The sequence below is a fragment of the Hypanus sabinus genome, chromosome 2 (genome assembly GCF_030144855.1).
Source record: "Hypanus sabinus isolate sHypSab1 chromosome 2, sHypSab1.hap1, whole genome shotgun sequence".
Classification (NCBI taxonomy): Eukaryota; Metazoa; Chordata; class Chondrichthyes; order Myliobatiformes; family Dasyatidae; genus Hypanus; species Hypanus sabinus.
The window spans coordinates 34,359,854-34,370,778 of record NC_082707.1 but is presented as its reverse complement, the minus strand read 5'-3'; positions in this window follow the sequence as shown (position 1 = coordinate 34,370,778).

Sequence of the window (10,925 nt, the reverse complement as noted above, 5' to 3'; positions counted from 1 at the left end):
GAATTTTTTTGTTTGGAGCATTAGCCCCAATCAGTTTCTTTTATTATAGGAATTGTAATAAAGAGAAAATCTGCAGATGCTGGAAATCCAAGCAACACACAAAAACGTTGGAGGAACTCAGCAGGCCAGGCAGCACCTGTGGAAAAGAGTAAACAGTCAACGTTTTGGTCCTGGCCCAACATGTCAACTGTTTACTCTTTTCCATAGATGTTGCCTGGCCTGATGAGTTTGTTTTTGGGTTGGGAATAGTTTTGAACTTGCTGGTCAGTTGTGAAGCAGTCACTGTACATCATTTGCTGACTCATTCTTCCATAATTTAAATAAAATAAAATAGCTTCTCCAAAAGGTAGGAAGCCTTAGCATCAATCATGCACTTGGATAGTAGTAGTTAGTTGCTGCCTGTTATGCTGCTGGTGTTCAGGGGCAGTAATGGAGGTCCTCCATCTTTCTGTTCTTGGTCATCACCTCTATTGCACCCCAGGTGCATTTTGGAATTGCTACCATCAGTCATGCAAATCCTGGGCAGAGACTCAGGAATACTGTCACACACAGATATAGGATTGCTCATTGTTGATTCCGTAACAATTTAGTTTGACCAATCAGGGTTGTTGGCCCTGAGCTGAACTCTTGAACCTGGAAGACTGGTGAGTCATTTTTAGTTTGTTCTCTACCCTCTGAGCTGTTTGGCATGGTTGACCCTTCCAAGCATCAAAGCACAAGGTGCTGACGTCAGCCAACATAGCTCCCCCAGTCACTGAGGCTTACGAGCCTCCAAACCCTGCTACAAGACTTTGGCCCTAATGGATAGCAAGTGGAAAATCTAAAAAGTGGAAAACCTTGCTTTTGCTTTTCAATTATTTTATGATAGCTAATGAAGTGTAGAGCTCATTAATTCACTGCCGAGCTTTCTTCCATGTGGAAACTATGCTTTGACCATGCAGAAACTTGCAGAACTGAGTAATAGATTTGGTAATAAACATTTGAAAACAAAGTTATCAAGATGCTTATTGGTTTCAATCTGTTTGAATGATAATGAATGGTTTTGGCCCACTGATATCAGTGGCTATCTGGTAAAACAGATGTAATCTAAGTGAAATACTACATCAGTTTTCTAGGTAGTGATAAGCCTTCCAAGAAAATATACATTTTTCATGCTTTTTGATAGTATAATCTGAAAGGCTTTGTTTTATTCTCTATCTTGCATGAGAGCCAGCACACTGAAAGTGTTATACTTTATATAATCTGTACAATAATCACACAAAATCTTTATCAATATAGCATTGTGTGCCACTTCTGTTCTGAGTTGATTTTCTTTAGCATAGAGATGGGAATATTAGTGGCCTTCTGTTACTGTCGCATATCCACTTCAAGGTTTGATGTGTTGTGCACTCAGAGATGCTGTTCTGCACACTATTGTTCCAATGTTTGATTATTTGAGTTACTCTTGTCTTCCTGTCAGTTTGAACCAGTCTGGCTATTTTCCTCTGAGCTCTCACATTAGCAAGGCAGTTTCACCCACAGAACTGCAGCACACTGGATTTTCATACCATTCTCTGTAAACTCTAGAGACTGTTGTGTGTGAAAATCCCAGGAGATCAGCTGTTTCTGAGATACTCAAACCACCCTGTCTGGCACCTGATAATCATTTTGTGATCAAAGTCACTTGGACCACATTTCTTCCCCATTCCGATGTTTGCAAGCAATGAACCTCAAAGTAAAATTTATTATCAGAATACATGTCACTACATACACCTGAGATTATTTTTCCTGTGGGCATACAGTACTTAGCAAATCTATAGAACAGTAACTGTAAGCAGAATCAATGAACAAACTGTGCATATGCAAATAGAATTAAATAACAATAAATAATGAGCATGAATTAACAAGGCATAGTCCTTAAAGTGAGACCACTGTTTGTGGGAACACCAGAAATAGAATGAGTGTAGTTACCCCATTTTGTTCAAGTGTGTGATGGCTGAAGGGCATTAACAGTTCTTGAACATGGTGGTGTGAGTCCTGAGGCACTTGTACCTTCTACCGGTTGGCAGCTGGGAGAAAAGAGCCTGGCTCTGAGGATCTTTGATGATGGATGCTGCTTTTCTACGGCAACATTTCATATAAGTGTTCTCAATGGTTGGGAGGGCTTTACCCGTGATGTACTGGATCAAATCTACCACCTTTTGTAGGATTTTCTGCTCTCAGGCTGCAATGCAGCTAGTCATTCTCCACCACACATCCATAGAAGTTTGTCAAGATTTTTGATGACATGCCAAATCGCCACAGACTCCTGAGAAAATAGAGGTGGTGTCATGTTTTCTTTGCAATTACATTTACATGATGTGCCCAAATCAGGTCCAAAGAGATGGTAACACCCAGGAATTTAAAGTTACTGACCCTCTCCACCTCCGATCCTCTGGTGAGTACTGGCTCATGGACCTCTGGTTTTCCCCCTCCTGAAATCTACAATCAGGTCTTTGGTCTTGTTGACATTGTGTGGGAAGTTGTTGTTATTACACCACAGCCAAATTTTCAATCTCCCTCCTGTTTGCTGATTCATCACCAGCTTTGATACAGCAAACAACAGCGGCGTCATCAGCAAACTTGTATATGGTATTGGAGCTGCACTTGGCCACACAGTCAAAGGTGTAAAGCTATGCTTGTGTTTTTGTTGGCTATATAGAACTGACTAGTCCAAGCCATCCCTAGTAATGCTTCCCAACTCTTCCTCTGCTGGATTGATGACTGCATTGCTTTTGCTTTACACACTCACACCGAGCTTTCAATTTCATCAACTTTGCCTCCAACTTCCACCCTGCCCTTAATTCGCTTGATCCATTTCTGGCACATCTCTCCCATTTCTTGACCTCTTTGTCTTCAACTCTGGAGACAAATTCTCAACCAACATCTTTTATAAACCTTATGATTTCCATGGCTGTTTTTGACTATAACTCTTCCCAGCCAGTCTCTTGTAAAAATGCTATTCTCATTCCTTGATCCCTTTGTCTCTGCCACATCTGGTCCAAGGATGCAGCTTTCCTCTCCAGGACATTAGTTAGAGGAGTAGAGACAAGATTCTGTGGATATGATAGAGACACCCAGATGGCACGTTGGCTCCCAGGTGCCAGGGTCAGGCCAACAGGATTCTAAAGGGTGGGGGGGGGGGTGAGCAGCCATAAGTCTTGGTAGATACTGGCACCATGACATAGGTAGAAAAGGTGAGGCGATCCTGAAGAGAGATTTAGGTGGCTCTTTTGATAAAAAATGAAATCATGTCATTAGAAAGAGGTGACATAGGAGCAGAAGATGTACAATCATTGTGACTTGAGCTAAGCAACTGCAAAGTTAAAAAGAGCCTGATGGGAGTTATGTACAGACTCTCAAACAGCAGCCAGGATATGGTTTACAAATTGAATTGAATTGACTTGAATTGACTTTATTACTTATATCCTTCATATACACGAGGAGTAAAATCTTTACATTACATTTCTGTCTAAATGTGCAATAGAAACATAGAAAATAGGTGCAGGAGTAGGCCATTTGGCCTTTCAAGCCTGCACTGTCATTCAGTATGATCATGGCTGATCATCCAACTCAGAACCCTGTACCTGCCTTCTCTCCATACCCCCTGATCCCTTTAGCCACAAGGACCATATCTAACTCCCTCTTAAATATAGCCAATAAACTGGACTCAACTGTTTCCTGTGGCAGACAACTCCGCAGATTCACCACTCTCTGTGTGAAGAAGTTTCTCCTCATCTCAGTCCTAAAAGGCTTCCCCTTTATCCTTAAACTGTGACCCCTTGTTCTGGACTTCCCCAACATCGGGAACAATCTTCCTGCATCTAGCCTGTCCAATCCCTTAAGAATTTTATACGTTTCAATAAGATCCCCCCTCAGTCTTCTAAATTCCAGCGAGTATAAACCCAGTCAATCCAGTCTTTCTTCATATGAAAGTCCTGCCATCCCAGGAATCAATCTGGTGAACTTTCTTTGTACTCCCTCTATGGCACGAATGTCTTTCCTCAGATTAGGGAACCAAAACTGCACACAATACTCCAGGCAATGTGTAATTTATAATAATTTGTAATAAATAGTATGTACAACAGGACAGTCAATAAAACATAGAAATACAATTGTGTCAGCATGAATTAACCAGCCTGATGGCCTGGTAGAAGAAGCTGTCCTGGAGCCTATTGGTCCTGGCTTTTATACTGTGGTACCGTTTCCCGGATGGTGGCAGCTGGACCAGTTTGTAGTTGGGGTGACTTGGGTCCCCAATGATCCTTTGGGCCCTTTTTACACACCTGTCTTTGTAAATATCCTGCAGAGTCCTGCAATTGAGGGAAGTACAGTTCCCATACTAGGCAATGTTGGGAGATGAAAAATGCATGTCAAAAAGGCACTGTTACAATTGACATGAGGGAATTTAAATATGTTGGTAGATTGGGAAAACTAGGTTGGTGATGGATCTTAAGGGCGAATTTGTAGAACGACTATGAAATGATTTTTAGAGTGGCTTCTAGTTGAGCCCCCTGGGCATCAGTTATTCTGGATTGGGTGTTGTGAAATAAACCAGAATTGGTTAATAAGTGAGGATAAAGGAACCCTCAGGGGATAGTGATCATAATATGATAGAATTCACCCTGCAATTTGAGAATTGATCAATTTGAGTATTACAGTAGAGTAAAGTGAATTAGAGTGGTATGAGAGAGGAATTGGCCAAAATTGATTGGAAGGTAACATTGGCAGGGATGATAGCAGAGCAACAATGGCTGTAGTTACTGGGAATAGTTTGAAGGCGCAGGATAGATACATCCCAGGAAGAAGTCGTATTCTAAAGGTAGGATGATATAACTGACTGACAAAGAAAAGTCACAGGTAACATAAAAGCCAAAGAAAGGCTATATAATAGAGCAAAAATTTGTGGGAAGTTAGGGGATTGGGAAATTTCTAAAAATCAACAGAATTTAATTTAAAAACACTCATAAAGAAGGAAAAGATGGAATACAATGGTAAGCTAACCAATAATATTAAAGTGGATACCAAACTACACGTGGAGTGTGAAAGAGAGGTGAGAGTAGATAATGGATTGCTTCAAAATGGTGTTGGAGAGATAGTAATGGCGAACAAGGAAAATAAGGATAAACTGAAGAAGTATTTTGCATCTGTCTTCACTATGGAATACACTAGCAGTATGGTGGAAGTTCAAGATTATCAGGGACCGAAGTGAGTGAAGTTGCCATAACTAGGTAAAAAGTACTTGGGAAATTGAAAAGTGTGAAGGTAGATAAATCTCCAGGACCAGATGGAATACACTCTAAAGTTCAACGAGTGGCTGAAGAGATTGTGGAGGCACGACTAATGATCTTCGAGGAGGATAGGAAAATTGCAAATGTCAGTCTACTTTTCAAGAGAATGCAGAGGCAGAAAAGAAATTATAGGCTAGTTAGTCCGGCTTCAGTGGTTGGGAATATTTTGGAGTTGATTGTTAAGGATGTGGTTTTGGGGGCAAACAATAAAAAATGCTGAAATCAGCATGGTTTACCAAGGGAAAATCTTGCCTGTCAAATCTCTGGGAATTCTTTGAAGAAATAGCAAGCACGATAGACAGGTAGGTGTAGTGTACTTGGATTTTCAGAAGGCCTTTGACAAGATACCACATGAGGCTGCTTAGCAAGTTAAGAGCCCATTGTAATATAGGAAAGATACTAAAGCCATGGCTGATTGGCAGGAGACAAAGAGTGGAAATAAAGGGAGTCCTTACTGGTTGGTTGTCAGTGTCTAGAGGTGTTCCACGGAGGTCTGTGTTGGGACCGATTATTTTTCTGTTATATGTCAATGATTTGGATGAGCAAATTAATGCAACTAATGACTTGGTGGCCAAGTCTGCAATGACGCAAAGAGAGATGGAGAGGCAGGTAGTTTTGAGGAAGCAGAGAGCCTGAAGAAGGACTTCGAAAAATTAGGAGAATAAGCAAAGAAGTGACAGATGTAATAGTGTCAGTAAGTGTATGGTCAGTCACTGGTAGAAAAAAACAAAAGCATGGATTATTTTCTAAATGGAAAGAAAATTCATAAATCTGAGGTGCAAAGGGTCTTTGGAGTCCTCATGCAGAGTTTTCTAAAGAGTAATTTGCAGGTTGAGTTGGTGCTGAGGAAGGCAAATATAATGTTAACATTCATTTTGAGAGGATTAAAATATAAAAGCAAGAATGTAATGTTAATGCTTTATTAGGCACTAGTGAGGCCCCGCTTGGACTATTGTGAGCAGTTTTGGGCCTCTTATTTAAGAAAGGATGTGTTGACATTGGAGACGGCTCAAAAGAGGTTCACAAGATGATTCTGGGATTGAAAGGCTTATCATGTGAAGAGTGTTTGATCACGCTGGGCCTGTACTCACTGGAATTCAGAAGAATGAGGGAGGATCTTATTGAAACTTATCAAACGTTGACTGGCCTCAATTGGTTTTAGTCATGGGGTTTCGACTTTTGGATTTCTAACCAAACTTCTAGCTTGTTTCTTAAGTATTGACTTCCCAGACCAGCTACTGACAGCTACTACCAAGCACCTCGCCTTGAACTCCAGGCTTGCTGACCTATTGGCCCTTGTGCCCCTTTATGCATCCTGCTCAGATTGACATCCGATCCTATGGATGTCCTTCATGTTGCTGGTAATCGAATGCGGTGTGGAGGCCCGGACTTCAGACAGCTTTTATCACCTGTCCACATGCTTGAGCTTAAACCATAACCTGACTGCTAACCCCCCTTCTCTATCTCCATAGACCATCCCCATGAACTTAAAAAGATCCATCAAGTCTGAGCCAATCTTGACAGAGATGGCAGCTCAGCATCATCTTCACCATACATCTCTGTAGCATTTGCAGTTTCTTGTGTCTCCATTTTCCAGGAACTGACCTATCTTCACACACTGGGCACTGCTGCAAGCCTCCTCGTCACATCTAACATGTTGTCTGTTATTCTATCAAGGCATATCACTGACACACTGCATGTGACACTCTTGGCACTCTTCCCTCTCTCTTACAGGTCAACTTTATAATTAATCTCAGGCAAAAGCAAAAAGCTGACCTGGGACAGGCACAGCTCTGGGTCTTTCCCTACAGGGGAAAAGGAATTGTAACATCTATCATTGAAAGTAAAGACAGTGTTGGGTCTGAAATTATAAAAGTTAACAATGTTATACCCAGCCCTGACTTTCACATTTCCCTTCCTCCTTACCTCTCCACCTCTTCTAACTATTAACTCAAATGTACCCTTGTGCTTTTCAAACAGATATGGGTCTCTGCGAAGGGAAAACAGAAACGAGTATTTTTATAGCATAATTTCATAATGGCAAACAATGTATTTTGACATTTAGTCACTCAGATGTTTGTGCACAGCAACCCCACACAATGGGAAAGTATTAACCATCTTCCTCCCACTCCACCTTCCCTGCACACCCCAACCCTCCTCTCTCCTCAGGTGTCATCAACACCCTTCCCCCTTTTGACTCTAATCTTTGCCATATCTTCATTATTATTCTGACCTTCCCCTCTCTGAGGCAGAAGGTTCCGTCCTCAGCAAGGGTCTTTGTCTTCCCTCAGTGAGTTCCACACCCGCCATGACGTTGAGCTCCTCTTCTGTTGCCTCTGTCTCGAAGCCCACTTCTTTGGCAAGAATTCCACACCCCGCACTGATGATCCCTTCTCCTGTCTTCGACCCTTCTCCTCTTCTTGGACACCCAGCTCTAGATCTCTGCCTGCTCTGGATGTTTTCATCTTGAATTGCTGACGAGACATCAACCATCTCAACTTCAGCACTCCACTCTCCCCTTTGAACCTGACCCCCCTCTGAATGCACTGCCTATCCACTCTCTCTGCACCAACCCCAACCTTACCATCCACTCCAAAGAAAAAGGGCATGCTGTTGTAGTGTGGTGGACTGACCTGTACCTCACTGACACCTCCTCATACCTACCCCTTGATGAGGGCCCCACTCTCCCACTCTGGACTCTCCACTCTAACACCATCAAACTCTTCTAGGGGCATCCAGCTGGATACAGGTACCGATTTTAACAAACATTTTGATGACAATTCCACCATCTTCAATGGGGACGATGCCTAGGCATGTATAGGCAAGTGAACATGTGTATATATTTATATCTCTCCCGTCATCTGTCCCTCCTGATTGGTTAGTTCTCATCCAATCAGGTTTCCACTGTCCCACCTTGTTTACAATCTTTTTCTCCAGTTTTTTTTTTCAATGTCTTCCTTTAGCAGGCAGTCCCAACAGCTATTGGTACAGCATAGTAGTTTTGTGCTGTTGAAATCTATCCTAAGGCCATTACAAATGCTATGTTCTGCTACTGCTGATTTCTCTGGGTAACCCAAACAGATACACCTCCTGTGCTTCCTGATGCAGATTTCCACTGTGCACCCCATCTGGCCAATACACGCTGGTCAGTATTCACAGGGAATCCTGTAACTGCCAGGCACCCTGAGTCCTAGATCACCTTTGACCCACATAAACTGTGATATGAGCTTCCTTGTGGGTTTGTGGGTGGTATTAATGCAGTATTTCTTCAGGATCCTGGTGATCCTTCCAGAAACCATGGAAATATAGGGAAGACGGCTGGTACCGAAGAGTTCCTCCTTGTTGTTAAGTTTTGTGGTTTCTCTGTCAGCCCTTATAAGGGCCCGATTGATTTCCTTCTCCTTGTATCCATTCTGTAGTTATGTCATGTGTAATCATCTTATTTCCTCGTAGAGACTCTCTGAGTCTGAAATAGCTTTTGCACAGTTCATCAAAGCAGGAAGAACCATTCTATGTTGGGAGGTGTGATGGCTTCTGTTATTGTTGAGGAATAAGTCTGGGGTGGCCCTTGTCACCAGATGTTGCTAATTTCTACATGGAGGACGCTGAGGAGACGGTGCTGAGTTCATCGCCCTTACCGTCCAAATGCTTCTTCAGATACATTGATGACATCTTCGTAGCGTGGCCCCATGAACTCCAGGCACTCCAACAGTTCCACGACTATCTGAACAACATACATCCAAACATTTGATTTACGATGGAGATGGAGAAGAATGGTTGCTTCCGATTCATGGACATTCTAATATGACGGGAATCTGGACGGCAGCCTCTCACATGGACTTACACCTACATCTGTGACACTTCTGACGCTCCTGACCTCCTCAGTCACTTTCAATTCCCTGGTCCCGACTGCCTAATTTTCACCACAGATCTCCAGTCTTTATACACTTTTGTCCCCATTAAAAAAGCCTTAAAGCTCTCTGTTTCTTTCTCAATAAAAGAACCAACCAGTTCCCCTCCATCCTCTTCTGTCTGACAGAACTGGTCCTCACCCTCAACAATTTTTCCTTCAGCTCCTCTTTTTCTCCAGACTCGAGTGGTAGCCATGAGCACCCATATGGACCACAGATATGCCTGCCTCTTCGTTGGCTATGCAGAACAGTCCATGTTCCTAACCTTCCCCAGTAATGTTCCCAACTCTTCCTCTGATGACTGCATTGGTGCTGCTTCATGCACTTGTGCTGCACTTCTCAATTTCATCAACTTTGCCTGTAATTTCCACCTTGCCTTTAAATTCACTTGGTCCATCTCCCTCTCTTTTCTTGATCTTCCTGTTTCTATCTCAGGAGACAAACTGTTGACTGATAACTTTCATAAACCTACTGATTCCCACAGTTATCTTGACTATAGCTCTTTCCGTCCTATCTCCTGCAAAAATAATATTACTTTTTCTCAGTTCATTTGTCTCTGCCGCATCTGTTCCCAGGATATGACTTTCCTTTCAGGAAGCACAAATGCCTTCCTTCTTCAAGGGACAGGATTTCCTTTCCTCCACCATTGAGCAGCCCTCTTCCGCATCTCCTCCATTTCCCGAATATCCACACTGATCCCATCTTCCTGCCGTCTTAACAGGAGTTAAGGAGAGAGAGTTCCTCTTGTCTTTACTACCATCCCAAGAACCCCTGCATCCAAAACATAATTCTCCACAACTTCCAACATCTCATAAGGAATCCAACTACCAAACCTTCCCCTGCCTCCCTCCTCACCACTTTCCACAGGGTTTGCTCCCTTCACAATTCCCATGTCCATTCATCCCTCCCCACTAATCTCCCTCCCAACACTTATCCCTGCCCTTTCACCTCCTCCCACACCTCCATTCAGGCCTCCTAACAGTCCTTCACTGGGATTGTCTATTGTGTCCAGTGCTCCCGATGCATCCTCCTCTACATTGGTAAGGCCCATTGTAAATTTGGGGACTGCTTCATCAATCACCTTTGCTGCATCCAGTAAAAGTAGACCTTCCCAGCAGCCAAACATTTTAATTCCTATTCCCATTCGGTCCATGATCTCCTCGTGTGCCAAGTAAGGCTACTCCCAGGGTGGTGGAACAACAACTTATCTTCCATCTGGGTAGATTGATTTCTCCTTCCAGTAAAAAAGTTTTTCCCACCCCCCTCCCCTCTTTTATTCCCCACTCTGGCCTCTTACCTCTTCTCACCTGTTTATCACCTCCACTGGGTCCTCTTTCCCCTTCTCCTCTGGTTCACTCTCATCTCCTATCAGATTCCTTTCTCTCCAACCATTTATCTTTTCTACCACTAGGCTTCTAGCTATCCTCCTTCCTCTCTCCCCACCTTTTTATTTTGGCGTCTTTCCCCTTTTCCTGAAGAAGGGTCCCAGCTCAAAACGTCAACTACTTATTCATTTCCATAGATGCTGCCTGACTTGCTGAGTTCCTCCAGCATTTTATATATGTTGCAAAGTATTAAGAACAACCAGCTATTGATGCTGGACAAATTTCCCTCTATTTTAATGACCAGTGTGCACAAAAATCTTGTGCTGTGCAATTTTTTTTTGCCCAGTGACGCACTGAATTTTTAAGTGGAAATAAACCAG